We start from the raw sequence: 17,821 nt of genomic DNA on the forward strand, positions 1-17,821 counted from the left end.
TACGTAAGAATGAGGTCTCAGTGACACTGGCAGCCCAGCATTTTCCCCCAAACTAACTATGTAATATTCAACTACTTGAGTTAATGTTCACCAGAGTTAATAAGCAACTGTTCTTGGGATTTCTTCATGCACAGTGAAGTCATACACCAACAACCACAAAATGTTATCCTTTTTATTTTTCCTTTCCAATACAACTGTGACGGAATCACAAAGATCACAGATTGTTTTCTTTGTTGATTTACCTTAAATGAACTGTGCACCAATGTTTCATCTAAATCAATGACCACACATTTCTTTCCATAGTCAAGCACCGTCACCTCTGGAAGGAGGTATTTAGCTGGTGGCTAAAATGAAAAAAAAAAAAAATCAGTATTATTACTTTTATGTAAAAGACAAACCAATGTCCTTATTATCGTATCATATTATATCAATGAGGTTTAATTGAGAGCAAACGTTTAAATGCCTGATTAAGCACATCACGGAATTTTATTAAAAACAATAGGACTAGGTAGTTTGCAACTGAAGTTTTAACAAATACTGTTGCCATCGTCTGATTGGTTATTTGAGGGCCTAGGCTTTGGAACCAGACAAGCCAGGGTTTGAATATCAGCTCTGTCTTTCTCTTGGCTGTAAGCTGGGATAATAATACCTACCATGAAAGGTTGTTATCAGCTATAACTGTGGTAAAGCGCCCAGCATTCTGCCTGGCACATATACAGTGGCTACTGTTATTGTTAAAACGGGCTATGCAAAAATTAATGTTCAATTGTATTAGCTACTCTCATCCTCCCAGGCCCATTTCTTGGGGTCATATTTTGTCTGAAATTCACTGTGGTACAGAAGTATATTTTAGAGCTATACCACAGTGTTGTTTGTTTGAATGACTAAAATTTTCAGAAACTTGAAGACTACCCATAGACCCACCAGCAAAATGCAATCCAAAGTGAGTTCTAATAATAGGAAATAGAAATAAAAGTGGTCGAGGTAAAGTACTGTCTGCCTTACTGCAGTATTAATATTGAGTGAGTGTGGCATTGTTACCCCTTGGATTCTCAGTATCTGGAAGTTATACTTTAATCCGTATGCTGTGTGCTAATCAGAAAACCTCTTTATGTCTTTGTAGTAGCTGAATCTAATCTTGTGATAAAGAGGTTGTAAAGAGCTAATAAATGGCTAGGTATCTTCAGCCAACCTCATTCTTGACTTACAGTCTTACTTCTTTGGGCCTTGCCTCATTCTAGAAATGATTTGAAGTATTTTAGCTTAATTTGTGGTGTATTTAGTATCCAAGGTTAACTAGCTAATTTTCTATCCTGGAAGGTCAAGCTCTCTCTGTTCATTATTTAATGCAAAACAAAACACACAAAAAATGTGTCCCTAGCCACTGAAGAACAGACAATTTAGTTTGTTAAAACAAACAAACAAAAACCCCCAAAAACAAAAAACAAGAAAAAAAAAAAAAAGAAATCAAGAGGTATTCCCTTTTAAATGGGTATTTCCTTTTTCTGGTGGTAGGGGGGAGGTTAAAGTGAACATGAGTCAAGGATCCAGAGTTAATTCTGGACTTTGCTGGTTCAACAGTGAATGTAACACAGGAAGTCAACAGGGTAGGTAAATTTGCAGATGTGATGATCACCTTGTCGGGGCTGACAGGGTGAGGCTGCGTGTGGTGATTCTAATTCTACAGGGGCTCTCTCCAGTGAGTGTGGGTGTTTCCTCCTGTCCAGCATCATCCATAAGAAAAAGCCTTCATGGCCTCCAACTTCCTTGACTCTAATTAAAGTTCACCAAGCAGTATATCCTCACCAGTACTGCAAGTGACCTGCGAGGAGATGTGCCTTAGATGTGGGGAATGGGATTTGGGGTTCTAGAAAGGACTCTGTCCTTCATTATAAATCAGCAAGCAGGCAGGTTGCTGGAAAAATTAAACTCGCAAGAAGTTCTGTATAAAAAAGTGTTTTAAAAAGGCAGGGCATGAGGAGCTCTGTAAGTGAACATAATAAAGAGGGCTTGAGTTATTTCTGTTGTTTGGGCCACAGCAGAAAGCACGCCTGTGACTAGAATAAAACTTAATTTTTTATTACACAATTATGTAATAAAAACACATTGTCATTGTAAAGAATACAGATATGTAACAGACAACTATTCGCTTTTCCCTGCACCACATTCCTTTCCCCAGATGCCCCCCTTTTTAGTGCAGTGTGTATCTGTCCAGTCCTTTCTCAATGCATTTATATACTAAACAACATTTTCACTTTATGTAATTGCTAGCCTGGAAAACAAGGCTCTAGAAATTCTATCCCTAGCCAATCTGAAAACATCAAAGATCTGCCAAAAGTGGCTCAGTTATTTTCCAAACCTGAGAATAAAAATTACTTTCTTAGCATATTTAACCCACACTTTGCAAGCATTCTCTGAGCTAACAGTACAGAAAAGGCCTCATGGTACTACTGGAAGAGAGAAAAGAGGGAGATGGGTGAGAGTACTCTTAAGCAAGCTACTGATTTAGCATTTGTGCTGCAAAGAACAAGGCTGGGCTGTGGGCAATGGGCGAGGAGGGTTCCATTAATCCTCAGCCCGCTTCCTACATACATGCAGCTTCTCTGAGAGCTTGCTTTTTGATTAATGCAAATTCTTCAGACCACTGGTAAAGAATTCTTCTGGACAGCTGTGTCCTTGGAACACGCAAGGACGCTATATAATTGCAACAGTGCTTTGTTACTTCAACTGATCTGTTCAGGTGATGATTGAATTATTAACTAAAAATGCCCTGAGGCAAATTTCCTCTCAGCCCATCACAGAATTGGAGAACAAGAGGAACACCAGTTATATCAAGAAGAGCCTTTTCTACACAAACCTCTTGCTCCAAAGCACATGGAGGGCATTGCCAGGGGGATGGAGGAGGTGGGGGTAGGGGCAAAATCATGTTGCGGGAGAGGGGAAGAAAGGAGCCTTGGCTTGCTACCCAAGGTTTGGGAAGGGCATTCATTCCAGTTCTCTTCCTGGGAGTAGGTCTGGAATGTCCCATCCTTGGTAGTGAACTGGCAGCCATGAACAGTTAACTCTAAGGTTCTTTAGAGTACCCGCACCCCCCACTCCCTTCTTGGCACATCAGACTAGGGTTTTTGTACATGAGTCCTCAGGCTCAGGGTCTGCACAGTAGGCTCCCCAAGCCTCAGAGCTGAGGGCAGAGATCTGGGGCTTCTGCGGGAGGGGGCAAAGGAAACTCTAGACCTTCTTCATAAGATTTGACAGAAAAAAGTATACAATTGTTTATTAAGAGGCTTAGGCAAACAGCATAGACGCCTGTTAGAAAGCGCATTTCTCTTCTCCCTTTTCAGCACTTTTATGGCTCAGCTGCACTGCAACCATGCGTGGTGGGTGTCAGAATGGAGTGAGATTCACACAAGAGAGGGCATGGGAGGAGTTGGCTCACAGTACCAGTGACATTCCTCGCTGGGGCTCACCCTCAGCCATGACCTCAATCTTCAGAGGGTTCTAAACCCATCCCTCTGCTTCTTTTCCTCACCCTTCAATACCTGACTTTTACTAGGCAGCCCATGAGGCTTCCAGTAAGATGTGTGGAGGGCCCCAAATCCCAGCTTCTGGTTGGGGGACCAGTGTTACTGAGTGGAATGTTTAATGTCAAGTCCAGATAAAGATGTCATTTTCAAGAGGGGTATGAAAGCTGGATCAATCAATAAATGGTATCGAGACAACTGCCCTGCCACTTGGAAAAGGAAATAAAGCTGGATCACTACTTCATACCTTACACCAACATGAATTCCAGAGGGTCACAGATTTAAGTATAGTGATAAAACCATTAGAATACTAGGAGAAAATATGGCTCGCAGTCATAGAATGGGGAGATCTTTCTAAGAGCATGACATAAAATTCAGGAGCCATAAAGGATAAGATTAACATATTTGCCTATATAAAATTAAACTTCTGTGTGGCCAAAATGATTATAACCAAGGCAAAAAGATATACCATAAATTTGGGGGAAAGTCTTCATTTCCTTGAATTGAAAAAGATAACACAGTAGAACATCCAGAAGAAATGAATAGGGAAGAAGAAAGACATATAGATAATAAACTTGCGAAAAGGTGTTCATCCTCATTCATAAAGAAATGCAAATCAAATAAATGAATCGATAAACCATTATTTACTCACAGGTCAGCAAAGATTGAATATTTGATTATCATCATTTTGGGTGAGAGAATGGGTAATCACACACACTCCTGGTGGGAACATAAATTAGGCTTTCAAAGGACAATTTAGCCTTAATCTACGCAGAATGTAAGATATATCCTTTGATCTAGCATTTCCACGATTAGGAAAGGATCACAACAGATACTGTAACTCAAGTCCATAAATATATGTGCACAGGAATATTCCTAAGTATTTGTAATGGCCCAGAAAGAGAAATAAAGTCAATGCCATCAAGGACGTGTGAAAGAATGAGGTAGATCACTCACTATGCACTAATACTTGGAAAGAAGTTCGAGGTATATTGTTTAAAGCAAAAAACATCTTGCACATCTTGCAAAATTCTCATTTATATAAATACAGTCATGTTTATTTACATTTCTGGAAGAATACATAACAAATATTGAAGGTGGTTATTCCAGGGAGTGGGACCATGTTGGGAATTTTTTTTCTTTTTAATTTATTCTTTCAGTATTTTTTAAAACTATGAGCTTCAATTACTGCTTAGTAAGAAATCAAAAGACCAAAGCTGCACATATAAACAGAGTAGCATGAAAATGAAACAAGATGGGTATGGTGGGAAGCAGAGATTGGGGGGGCTCCAGCTGGAACTAGTCTGGGCACCCACAGACTCGGGGGCACCTTTCACCTTCAGGGCCTGGAACAGCTTTCTGGAGGCTATAGGCTTTGGTTTGGGATTAGCACAAGCCTGGATTTTCACATTTCCTAAGGTTCAGCACCCCAAGCTCACACAGGCTCCCTGAGCAGGTCCCCTGTGATCCACAAAGGGCAGGGCTACTCTGTTACTGTGACCTGTGGCCTTGACAGGTGGGTACAGATTCTGCAGGGGATCCCAAGGCTCGAATCCTGGGGCTAAGCTGGCCTCCAGATGGACCTGGGTTCAGTTATGCATGCTAAGCAGCCAGTGGAAATCAGAATGAACCCATCAGTAGAACTGCTTTTCGGGAGGATATCATTCAATGATGCAAGTTACTTTAGCCAGGCTTTGTTTTTCTGCAAGATATTTCAGAGACTCACAAGGCCTGACCTAGAGTCTTATTTGTAGGAAGGAGTCAGCAGTTTATTGATCTAACAGTGCAATAAATTATACAAGGGATCTTTTTCCCCTTGGCTATTTCATTCTGGGATTCTAGAATGTGTCAAGTTTTGTGAGGAAAGAGTCACTTTCCTTGGTAGAGTTCTACCCTGACAAATGGTTGGTTCAGCACTTAATGAACTTTGAGAAAAACCAGTGCTGTGGGAGTATCACAGGTAGCGGAAAAGCTGCTACCTGTCACCTGTTTAACATAGGTAACTCTGCAGGAAAAATGTATGAAACTACTCTGTATTAAAGGTTAAAAGGACACCGCTGGTATTAATCCCACTGGGTATCACACTCAAACACTGGGTAAGAAGTCCTGCTGCCTGATACATTTTTTTGGATTAAAGTCAGTTTTTCTGACAAAGCCCAACCTCTAGGCATGCTGGCAAAGTCAGAACCACCCCACAAACCCCCGAAACTCATTAATGGAGAGTTGAAGTCCTGCGAAAAGTGAAATTATAAAAAAATCAGGGGGCTATGTATTACAATTTATAAGTGATACTCACTACCAAATATGGAGTCAACCTGTACTACTGAAATCCATTCCTTTCAATGTAAGATGGCTGTGTCTCTTGGATGTTTCCAGAAAATACGTGAAAAAGTTCGTGGAAAGTTAGATGAACAGATCTGAGTCAAACGATTTGAATCAGAGAGTCTTTATGGATTCAAATAGCAATTTATGGACATCTTTTAAAACCAAACTCTTCTCTAAGGACACAGAACTGTTTAAATGCTCTTGTTTGATGTGGACACCTCAAGTGCAAGCTTCTTTTGAGAGTCAGTCATCGGTCTTTTCTTGCTGTCTGGCCTCGGGCTAAGTGGCTCTGTGGTCAGAGCAGGAACAGTGGGGATAGCGGATGTCGGCGGGGGGGTGGCCTGTGTTGAGGCTGAACAGTGGTGCAGCTCCTCTCCCAAATTTCAGGGCTGAAAAGAGAAGTGGTGGTCCAAGGGAGTGCCCAGCTGGAACAGAATTAGCGCAAAGCCAGCCTGTAGGAGTAGTGCTGAGTCCTGCAAGTTCAGGGAATACAATTGGGGCAATTTTTTTTCTGATCTCAGAGCCAGGGCCACGCTACCAACACTGATGAGTAGGTCAGACAGAAATGGTCTGCTCACCTGGCTCACCAAGCTCCCTGGGAGCTGCTGTCAAATCCTATGTCTGGCCAAAAGCATGTTCTCCTAGTCTATGGAGTTCCGGCTTAGGTGCTGGGGTAGGGAAGCGCGGCAGGCCGCCTTAGCTTATTAGCTTGGAGGCCCTTCGCAGAAAGAAAGGGAAGGTGAGAATCTGGTTAATAGATGCTGGCTGTCCTGCTGTTCCTGAGAAAGCAAACGTTCTCTGCACAGGACCTCCTGCTCACGGTTTAAAGTGTAGCTTCATTTTTTAACAGAACAGAGCTGTTTATACCACATGCTAAACTCAACATGCACAAGAACACTAAAAAAAAATCTTTCTATCAGTAGGCCCAAAGCTACAAGATTCTATGAATGTTCAAATAAAATTGGATAAATATACATACACTTGGTATGGGAATGACCTGCCTCTGGTCACCCTAAGGAAAAAGAAAAAAGAAATCATTGTCAGGTTTGATGAGAAGTCAGTAGATCATATACTCCAAAGAAACTTCAAAGCACTCTTGAGTACAGCAGCCCTATGATTTCCTGTTCTCTGTACCTTAGTGGTATTTAATGCACAGGAGGAACCCAAAGATTTTCCAGTTAGGGCGTTGGGCTCCACTCTGCGTCCCAGACACTCCCTCCCCTGACAAACCAGGCTGGGTTCCTGAGGCTCATTAATCTTGTTTATTTAAATGGTGCCTCCCTTACTCCCAGGAATTTAATCCTTAATTGAAAAATAAAAACAAAAGCCCGTATATTGCTTTGATCCATTAATCCCTCTAATAACTGGCCTATTTCTTCTTTTGAGTACGTTTCTCCCTAAGAAGACTAAGCTTTAAGTCAATACAATATGCAGGGAAAGGAAGACTAGTTTATCAGGTTATGAGGAACCCCCTGGCCTCTCCCTTGTTTTCTTCTAGAGGAGGACTCGGCAGAGGGGACAAGGCAAGGCTCAAGAAATTCCCCCTGAGGCCACAGACAGCGTTCCCTTTGAGGGGAACAGAACCTGTACTCACAGGGAGTGTTAAGAAAATTCAGGCCCCAAGGTAGGGCCTCACCCATTCCTCAGCCTCGGAATGCCAGTCATTCCAAACCTGGTTGATGGAAACATTTCATTTTGGCATCATTACGAAATGCTAATAAAATAACACATTCTCTCCGTTATCTCCACTGGGCGTTTCCAGTTTCTGTGTTTCTTCTTTTTTAGATGGTGCAATGGGAGGCAGCGAATAGCAGCATCATAGTTCCTGACGAGGAGATATGCTGCTTCCAGTCTCCCACATGGAAGGATTTGTGAATAGTGTATCTTTACTAAGGGGTGGCTCACTGGTGACAAGGGTCTCATGGGAAGGGGTCAAACCTGACTGTCGACAGAAGCAGGTGGCTGGTACCTTTTTGAGCTCTGCTCTGACTCTAAGCACCATTTAGGGGCTTCTTGATCATCTGCAGCCCTAGTGACCACCTCTGCAGTGTAACAGCAACTACTGTTCCCTCTCGAGATCACCTTGATGCTCTTTCCTTTTTCAGGACACTTGGGGCTTGTCTCAAGGATTCTAAACTGCCTTCTGCCATTATTCAAGGCAGAGCTGTGCTGCTCTCCAACACGATGCGTTATCAAATCAAATCCGTTTTTAAGAACTTCTGCAGAGAAGTTCATTTCTGAAACTCTTAAGCGATATTACTCCCAACACCTGGACCAAGGAACAGGTCACTGCTCTTGGTGGGGAGAATAACCAGAAGCTCACAAGCCCATTGGGCCACTACAGAGTAGGGTTTCTCAACCCCGGAGGTACCAATGTTCTGGGCCTGGTAACTCTTTACTGTGGGGGCTGTCCTGAGGCTTGGAGGATGCTCGACAGCACCCCTGGTCTCTACCCACGGGATGCCAGTACAATGCCCAGTAGTGACAACCGAAAATGTCTCCAGACATTGTCAAGTGTGCCCTAGGGGGGCAAAATCGTCTCCAAGTGAGAACCATTGCACTACTGGGAGGCTGCAAACAGCCCCTCCACACAGGTGCATCTTCAGGAAAGATGAGCACATCAGTGAAGGAAGAGGTAACAGTAACAAACATCTGAGGGGCTTGGCAAAACACAGGCTAGGACCAAAGACGCTCCTCTGGCCAGATATTTGGGCTGGAAAATTACCCTGGAAGTTTGCATGTATGTGTGCGTGTGTACACGCGGTATGCACGCATTAGTGAGTGTCCAACGATCCCTTTACTCTGCCCTCTCCCTGAGAAAGTCCTCCATGGTCCCGGCCATTGGGTTCTTCTGGGTGCTGGCTGCTTCTTGCCTCTGGCCAGGGCCTTGGACCCCTTTATTTTGGGCAACTGGCCTGCAGGTCCAGGTTGTAACCGTGATGGTGGCGACAGTTGCCACTCTCGGCAACTGCTGCAGAAGCACTTCTCCAGGGTAAAGTGAATATGTAGGGTGGATAGAATCCCAGATGCCACCCACTGCATTCTGCCCACAGCCTTCCCTCTGCCTCTGGCATGCTGAGAGTTCCAAAGGCAGGGAGAGCTGGAGGCCAGCAGCAGCGATGGGCCTAGAATCTGCTTCCACAACTTATGGACCTGGGCTCTGTGTTCCAGGTGTCCTGACCAAGCTGAGTGCGAGGGAGTGTGGAGGGTCCTCCTCCAGGCCATAGCAGCCCCACTTTGACCCTGGTTCTTTCTGTGGGGTCTGGTCTTACAGACTGAATAGTCAAGTATTAATGCAAATGATGCATTACTCAGAGTTAAGTTAATTCTTTAAAAAGCCATTTTCAGGGGCACCTGGGTGGCTCAGTCGTTAAGTGTCTGCCTTCGGCTCAGGGTGTGATCCTGGGGTCCTGGGATTGAGCCCCGCATTGGGCTTCCTGCTCCACTGGGAGCCTGGTTCTTCCTCTCCCACTCCCCCTGCTTGTGTCCCCTCTCTCGCTGGCTGTCTATCTGTCAAATAAATAAATAAAATCTTTTAAAAAAAATTGTCTTTAAAATAAAAAATAAAAAAATAAAAAGCCATTTTCATAAATGTTAAGTAAAGGAAGTCTATGAATGAACACTGAGTCCAGCTCAGCTTTGCCTGAGGAACTGCCTTCAAAAGCCTTTATTCTCTCACATATACAGCCAGCCACTCCAGGAAACCTGTCAGGGGTACATCACCATTGTCTCATGGCATTTCACCTAGGCAAATACTATTTTATTTTTATTTATTATTTTTTTAAAGATTTTATTTTTAAATAATCTCTATACCCAATGTGGGGCTCGAACTCACAACCCCAAGATCAGAGTCACACATTCCACTGACTGAGTCGGCCAGGTCCCCTGGCAAATACTATTTTTAAAAAAAGCTTTTACAATGACAGGAGTGTTATCCTCTACAGACCTAGGGTACCAACTGTGGTCCTTCTGCTAATGGCGATTCTCTAAAGTGATTCTCTAAAATGATTTTTAAATTGGGGGAGGGAAAGTATGAGGAAAGCTCACTGGGGGAACACATCAGAATTTGGGGCTGCAAGAGGGTTTATAGTAGAATCTGATCATAGAAATTCCACTAAAATATTTTTTTATACCAATGTACAGTAAGGCTTCATCTGTTAAGGCACGTCATCTTCCATTATTTTTCCCCAAAATTTTCTCACCTATTCTTAGATACTATTTCTTCTACATAAATTTTAAGTCTTATCTAGAAACATGCCAGATTTCTCCATAAATAAGAGCTATCATAGCAAAACCTAAAATGATTCTATTTTTGAAGAATTTGGGTTTTCTATGTAAATAATTACATCATATGCAAACAAAACTAATTTCTAATCTTTTTTATATTTATACCAAGTGTTTCTTTTTTTTTTTTTAAAGATTTTATTTATTAATTTGACAGAGATAGAGACAGCCAGCAAGAGAGGGAACACAAGCAGGGGAGTGGGAGAGGAAGAAGCAGGCTCATAGCGGAGGAGCCTGATGTGGGGCCCGATCCCATAACGCCGGGATCACGCCCTGAGCCGAAGGCAGACGCTTAACCGCTGTGCCACCCAGGCGCCCCCAAGTGTTTCATTTTCTTGTCTTATTGCATTAGCCAGAAACTGCCAAAGATTTTCCTATATTGTTTGCTATATTTATTTATTTATTTATTAAAGATTTATTTTTGAAGATTTTACTTATTTATTTGAGACAGAGAGAGAGCACAAGCAGAGGGAGTGGGAGATGGAGAAGCAGGCTCCCCCTGAGCAGGGGAAGACCCCCAAGACCCCGGGATCATGACCTGAGCTGAAGGCAGATGCCCAACTGACTGAGCCACCCAGGCGCCCCTTAATGATTTTATTTTTAAGTAATCTTTGCCCCCAACATGAGGCTTGAACCTACAACCCCAAGATCAAGAGTCACACACTCCACCAACTGAGCCGGTCAGGTGCCCCATATTTTTATAAGATAGTTTTTTTTATCATGTTTAAATGGTTTTCTTCTATATATTTCTCTATACAGTTGATTACTATACACAGGTTTATGGCTATTACACACATAGTGTATCAGACCTATTATCATGAGAAAATGTCCCTCTTTCTCCTGTTTAATGTGACCTTGAATTTTGTTTTGTCTGATATTAATATTGCCACCTTTGCTTTCTTTTTATTTGATCTGCTTGTTACATTTTACCCATCTGTTTTCCACCTTCCTAAAATCACTGTATATTAGATGTTGGGTCAGAAACTAGTAGCCACCTGCTGTAACAGTAATTAGCACCGTTATCCAAATAATCCAGTTTTCTTTCTGGGCACATGGTAGGATTGTACTTCCATGCTCCCTGAAGTTAGAGGTAGTCGCATGAATTGCTTTGACCAATAAGATGGAAGTTTCTTCTGTGTAAAAACTGTAAGAGCCAGTGTGATCCACCACATTCCCGTTTCCCTGCTGTGACAATGATGGAAGCAAAAAGACAGGGCCTTCCTCAATCTAGTCCATGAATGAGGACAAGATAGGTTATGTAATCCAATAATGGTAGCTATGGGTCACAGGCGGCTACTGAGCCCGTGAAAGGTAGCTACTGAAAAGTAAGACATGCTATAAGTATAAAGTGTACATCAGATTTTGAAGAATTAGTAAGATAAAAAGAATTTAAGTTTTATCTCATTGATAATTATTTCTATTGATTACATGTTGAAATAATATTTTGGATATTTTTGGTTAAATAAAATATATTTTTAAATTCGATTTCACCTTTTAAAAAAACAGTTTTAAAAAATGAGGCTACTATAAAGATGTAAATAAATTATGTGGCTCACATTCTCTACCTACTGGACAAGTGCCCCAGAGCAGAGAGCCTAATCCATGATAAACATGTAGCATGAGTGAAAAATACACTTTTATTGTTTTAAGCCTCCGAGGTCTGGGGGTTGTTACTACAGCAAAACTGAGCCCACACTGACGAGTACGTCAACTCAGCAGTCATTCCTCCTTTCTCCTTTGTGAAAGAGCTCTGATTCTGTTGAGGGCAGGAATATGCCAGTCTAAATTCTTCCCCTCCAGGGCCTCCCTCATGACTGGAGGGTAGCCATATGACAAAGTTCTGGCCAATCAACTTAGGTGGAAGTTCCCTGGGATTTTCTGTGAAAGCACTTACTTTCCACAAGAGGGACAGGCATGGGGACTGTTACTCCTCCCTCTCTCCCCTTGAATGTGGATATGCTGTCTGAAGCTTGTGACTTCGAGATAATAAACAAGCGTGAGGATGAAGGCAAACAAGCCAAGGATGGTGGAGCGGAAAAATGGAGAGACAGAAGAACAGAAAGAACCTGGGTCCCTGATGGCATCACCAGGCCCCTAAACTAACCCAGCCACTGCCAGACTCAGGCCTTTTATGTGAAAAAATAATCCCCTATTTGTTTAAGCTATTATTTGTCAGTTTTCTTTTACTTGCTGCCAAAATTGTTCCTATCTGATACAGGTCTATTCTTGGAAACAGCAAACAGATGAATTCATCAAGCCAATCTGATATAGTCTTGGTCTTTTGTTAGGAGAATTTGGTTCATTGAACTTGGTTTCAAGCCGACTCTTTATGTTAGGTTTACTGTTTATGTTGTTTGTTCTTTTTGTCCTTTTCTTAATTTTGATGGCTTGTTCACATTTCTGCCTGTTTCTCCTTTCACTCCTTATGAATTCTGAGGATTTTTTTTTTAAGATTTATTTATTTATTTGTGTGTGTGTGTGTGTGTGTGTGTGTGAGAGAGAGAGAGAGAGAGAGAAAGAGGGAGGAAGTGAAGCGAGCGAGCAGGAGGAGAGGCAGAGGGAGAAGGAGAGAGAGAATCCCAAGCATGCTCCATGCTCAGCACAGAGCCTGACATGGGGCTCTACTGATGATCTACTTTCTAATTGTGCTGCTTGTTACAGTTCTATTCCTAATAATTGTATTTATTCCTATATTTTCTATAATTATATCACAATAGAATATCAATCTCACCCATATTTTTTTTTGTCCCCTCTCTGAATCATTACATGTCTGAAAATGTACTTCCTTTGCCTTAACAGGTAAATGATATCTTGGCCACATATAGAAATTTTGGTTTGGAATTCTCTCTCAGTAGCCTGTAAATTTTTCTTTCATAGTCTTCTGGTTTTCAATATTGTTGATGAGAAGTCTGGTACTAGTATAATCTTTTTCTTTTGAAAACATCTTGTTCTGGAAGCTTGCAAGATTTTCTCTTTACACTTAAATTTCAGAATTTGAACAGCATATATCTGGGCATGTGCTCCCCCCACCCGCCCCCCTTATCCTGCTGCACACTTGGCAAGCCCCTGTAATCTGCACATTCAAGCTTTTTTTTCAGCTCAAGAAAAATTTCTTCTATTATCTTTCCTCTTTCTGGAACTCCTATTACTTGCTGTTAGGTCTCCTAGATGCCTCTTCCTGCCCCCATCACAATTAACATCTTTGTTTCTCTGTTCTGAACTGTAAGGTATTTTTCCCCACTTGTTCCTCTTGAACATTAATTCAGTTCTCAGCAGTGACCATCCTCAGTCTCCTTTTTCTCAGTTTGTTTACTGGATTGTTATATTTAGAAATCATGGGATTTCTTTTTTAAATTCTAAAAGTTAGTTTTGTACTCAAAATTCATTTCTTGAAATATCATTTCCTGAGTTGTCTACTGAAGTTCTCTTCAGGGCGCCTGGGTGGCTCAGTCCGTTGGGCATCTGACTTCGGCTCAGGTCATGACCTCCGGATCCTGCGATCAAGCCGTGTCAGGCTCCACATTTGGTGAGGAGTCTGCTTCTCCCTCTCCTTCTGCCCCTCCCCCTGCTCGTGCTCTCTCTGTGTTTTCTCAAATAAATAAATAAAATCTTTTTTAAAAAAGTTCTCTCTTTTTTTTTTTTTTGAAGATTTATTTATTTGACACAGAGAGAGACAGCCAGCGAGAGAGGGAACACAAGCAGGGGGAGTGGGAGAGGAAGAAGAAGGCTCCCAGCAGGGGAGCCCGATGTGGGGCTCGATCCCAAAATGCCGGGATCACGCCCTGAGCCAAAGGCAGACGCCCAACGACTGCGCCACCCAGGCGCCCCTGAAAAAAAGCTCTCTTCTATTTCTTCCATTGTTCTACCTCAGTGGGAGCCTCATACTCTAGTTTTTCAACTTGGACCTTGTCAGCAGTGGCAAGTAAGGGAGCACTGCCAGGCCCCCACAAGGAGCAAAGTTTTCATGGTCCAGCAGAGCCCAAACTGACAAACCACAAGGACACGAAGAAAGTCCCTGCAGTAATGGGCTACTTTAGGGCACATGAAGTAAAAGCAACTCAATTCATCAGTACAGCCCCTCCAAGGACCACACACAATAAGTGGGCAGTGCAGGCCTCTCCCAAGGAGATCCACAGCTCTTGCTGGCTGGGGGACCTTATAGGACTATTTGCTTCAAGTGTCTATCCTAGGACTCCAGGACAAGCAAGCATTTCCCTCTGTGGGTAGTTCCCTGTTTCTCACTGAGGACCACAGAGGATGAGCCTAATGCACTTTCCAGGTTCCACCAGCAGGCGCACCTGGGTTTATCCATAGAAAGAATGTAAATGGTCAGAGCCACATGCTCAGGTTGTCAGGTTCCCAGAATCTTTTCCTTACATTCATATATGCTTTAAAAATAATTCATTTTCTAATCCCAAAAGTAATTTAAGCTTATTTTGTGAAAATTAGGAAAAGCAAAAAGAAAAAAAGAGAAAGAACTAAAGCAAAGAAGAGAGGAGAAAATCCTATATATAATCCCATCAGTCTGAGATAGTTTGAGATAATCTCTTCATATTTTGTCATATATCATTCTAGTCTTATAAATGCCCATGTGTGTGTACGACATGTATACTTGTAAATATACTCACTTATTACATTTTATCTCCTAATATACTTCTAAATATACTCACCTACAAGTTTTTTTATCCCCTAAGTGACATATGGTGAACATTTCCCTATGTCAGTAACATTTATGAGACATAATTTTTAATAGCTGCACACTACTTGATTGTATGGCTATTCTGTGGGTTTTTTATTGTCTATTGTTGATCACTGGGTTATTTACAATTTTGCAATATGATAATCTATGCTGGACAGTATCCTATAGTTCAATATTTGCACATCTATAATTATGTCAAATAAATAATTGCTAAGGTTTTAGGATTACACTGTCAAATCACCCTCCAGAAAGGTGTAACCAATCAAATGGCGACCGATAACCCCTGTACATCTTCTACCCTCTCTGTAGCTACCCTCATCCAAATCCAAATATTATCTTTATAAATATCCTTAATAATCTGATAGGTGGAAAAGGCTATCTCACTGTTTTAGTTTGCATTTCTTTGATTACTAACCATACTGAACATTTTTTCACGTTTATTAACCAACCGTATTTCTTATTTGGTGTAACGCTTGCTCAAGGCCTTTGCTTACACTATTTGGAACATAAAGTCTTACGGTTTTCATGTCCTCAATCTCAACTATTTTCACAGTGAATAATTCTCTTCGCCTCTTTCAGTGATTGTCACCTGAAATTCTATTTGACTGAATGAATGTTGCAATCCCTGCTTTCTTTTTGCTTATACACTTGTGTGACATCTTCTTGCTCATCCTTTTACTTTTAGCTGTTCTGAGTCACTTTGCTTAGGATATGTCTGTTAGACAGAATGTGGGTAGAGTTTAGTTGGGTAGAGGTTTTTTGTTTTTTGTTTTTTTTTTTTACATACTGTGAAAACCTGACTTAAAATTTTGTATCTGACGGGTATAAAAGAATATATGACAAATATGTTTGTTATTAAACAAGTAGTTAAATCCATTTATACTTATTATTGGTTCTTTGGGATGCCTTTGTTTCTCCGTTTGCCTTCCCATGTCTTTCCCTGCTACTTGTTCTCTAGCTTTCTGTTTCATGCAGCCAGCTCCCCAAGAAAGAACATTATAAAAATGTGAAGTGATTCTTATAACTCTCACAAGTATGTGCTTCAGTCGCTAAAGGGGAGTGACTGAGATACCCTCTGACAAAGAAGATGACCCTTTTGGTCATTTCAGATCTTTAAGTTAATGGCTACACACGTAACTATTACAGACCCCTTATTCAGGATATTCACGAAGCGTGGGACAGACATGCAGCCACTGAGGCTCTGCTGAGTGCACAGTTCCCCTCCGGCACTGACCTTCTGAAGCCCACCGTTCTCCTCCACCAGTGGCGGAAGCACACTGGGGCTGCTGGGGGGCGGGGCCTCCACATTGTAGTCACGGAAGCAGCAGAAGAAGGAGCTGAGGATGCCGCGGCTCCTCTGCTTCTTTAAGCTGATGTTGCACTGCGATGCTGGAAAGAGAAACAACACGCTGTGGCCAACTGCAGCACGTACTCATAGTCGTCATGTAATGGGAAAACCCGAATGTGCAGTTGCCCCCTGCCCCTCCGGAGACCCGATACCAGGAGACGGACTCAGCACGAGAAGATGAGGGGCCCCAGGAAGTTACTCTAAAGGGCTGTTATTCAACATGTGATTCCTAGAGGGCCAGCTGGTCGATGGGAGTCCAATCCTGCTGGCAGGACAGAATTCCTCTGACCTCAGCCCAGTGGGGGCTGCTTGCTCATTAACTGACCCATCCTCAGGGTCAGGCACCATCTGCATTCCTGAACCCAGCAGACAGTCTTCCGACCCAGGACTGAGCACAACTTCAAAACAAAGATCTTTTCAGGCACAAATCAGACTTGACACTCTCTGAGAAGCATTTCTCTGTGAAGGGTACCAAGAAAGAATCACTTTGAAACTAGGTTCTTCAACACTCTTAACTCCAAGACTAACTTCATTAAGAAATAAGATGTGTCAGGGCATAAAGAAGACCCCTTCTGCAACTCTGTTTGTCAAAGAGGGCTGGAATCCTCCATGACACTTAAAACATAAACAGCAGATGTGGGACAGAGAACACATGGTCCAGCGGGAGCAGGGCTGGCCAGGGCAAAGCCCATTTTCCCCAAGCCCAGGGCAATCCTGTGCCATGGACTCATTCCCTGGCCTGTCCTGGACTCAGCCTCCTGAGGGACTGATGTTATCCTTTCTGTTACTCAGGCCTCAAGACGAGCTGCCACAAGTCAGAAAGAAAAGGCAAAAATTAGTATAAAATGAAAAACACACCTCAGGGGAGGAGACTGACAACCTGGAGGGCTAGGAGCAGTGCCTGGGAATGCAGCCAGGGCTGTCCCACCACATACCATGTCTGGGTGGGACAACAGTACTGAGCAGAGGCCACAAAGGGCCCGCGCTTAGGGTTAATGGGGAAATTAATGATGTAGGAAATCACCAAGTCCACATGATAACTGTCGGAGTTTATCTCTCCCAAAAAGCAGTTTTGGCATGATTCCTCTTTTTGAGTGATTTGTACAGCACCTTGCCTCTCAAGAGATCACAAAACTTCTGCTAAAAGTCTTGGGGTACTCTTCTGCCAGCAGCAAAACCAAATGCATTCACATGGAAATTCGCATGAAAAAAAGACTGAAAAGCTTAGCCAGCAACTCCACAGGCATTGATGGCTTCCAGCCTGGGCTTGAGAGAGCGGCTCAGTAAGTGTGAGCTTAAGGTCCCCATTCACTAAGGATGAGCTTTAGAACCATAAGCCCCTGGAAATGCTGGCTGTTTTATCTTCCTTGAGAATGCCTGGGTGCATGTCACAGGCACCAGTCTTCTCACTTGGGGCCCCCCACAGCAGGCCAGGCCACAGGGTCCTCCAGGCACAGAGGCCTTCCAAGCAGCGGGGGGCGGGGGGGGGTTAGAAGTGATAATGACTGTGGTTTACTGAGGGCCAGCCCTCTAAATTCCACTACTTTACAATCCTCATTTCATGTAACCCTCACAGCTACTCCAGGAGATCAACATTACTGCTTCTGTCTTACCGCTAAGGAAAGACAACTAGGAATTGTGTGC

General features: G+C 42.7%; 1 protein-coding gene across 1 annotated transcript in view; it reads right to left on the bottom strand.

Annotated features, from left to right (window-relative positions):
* VILL (villin like) overlaps nucleotides 1-17,821 on the bottom strand; it is an 85,638-nt gene that overhangs the window by 42,488 nt on the left and 25,329 nt on the right. Inside the window, exons 2-4 of the mRNA XM_034662242.1 lie at nucleotides 16,064-16,218; nucleotides 6,826-6,858; nucleotides 243-344 (exon numbers count right to left, since the gene is read on the bottom strand). The gene's annotated coding sequence lies outside the window, so the exon portion shown is untranslated. The remainder of the gene's footprint in view (nucleotides 1-242; nucleotides 345-6,825; nucleotides 6,859-16,063; nucleotides 16,219-17,821) is intronic.

Source organism: Ailuropoda melanoleuca, chromosome 6 (genome assembly GCF_002007445.2).
Source record: "Ailuropoda melanoleuca isolate Jingjing chromosome 6, ASM200744v2, whole genome shotgun sequence".
Taxonomy (NCBI): domain Eukaryota; kingdom Metazoa; phylum Chordata; class Mammalia; order Carnivora; family Ursidae; genus Ailuropoda; species Ailuropoda melanoleuca.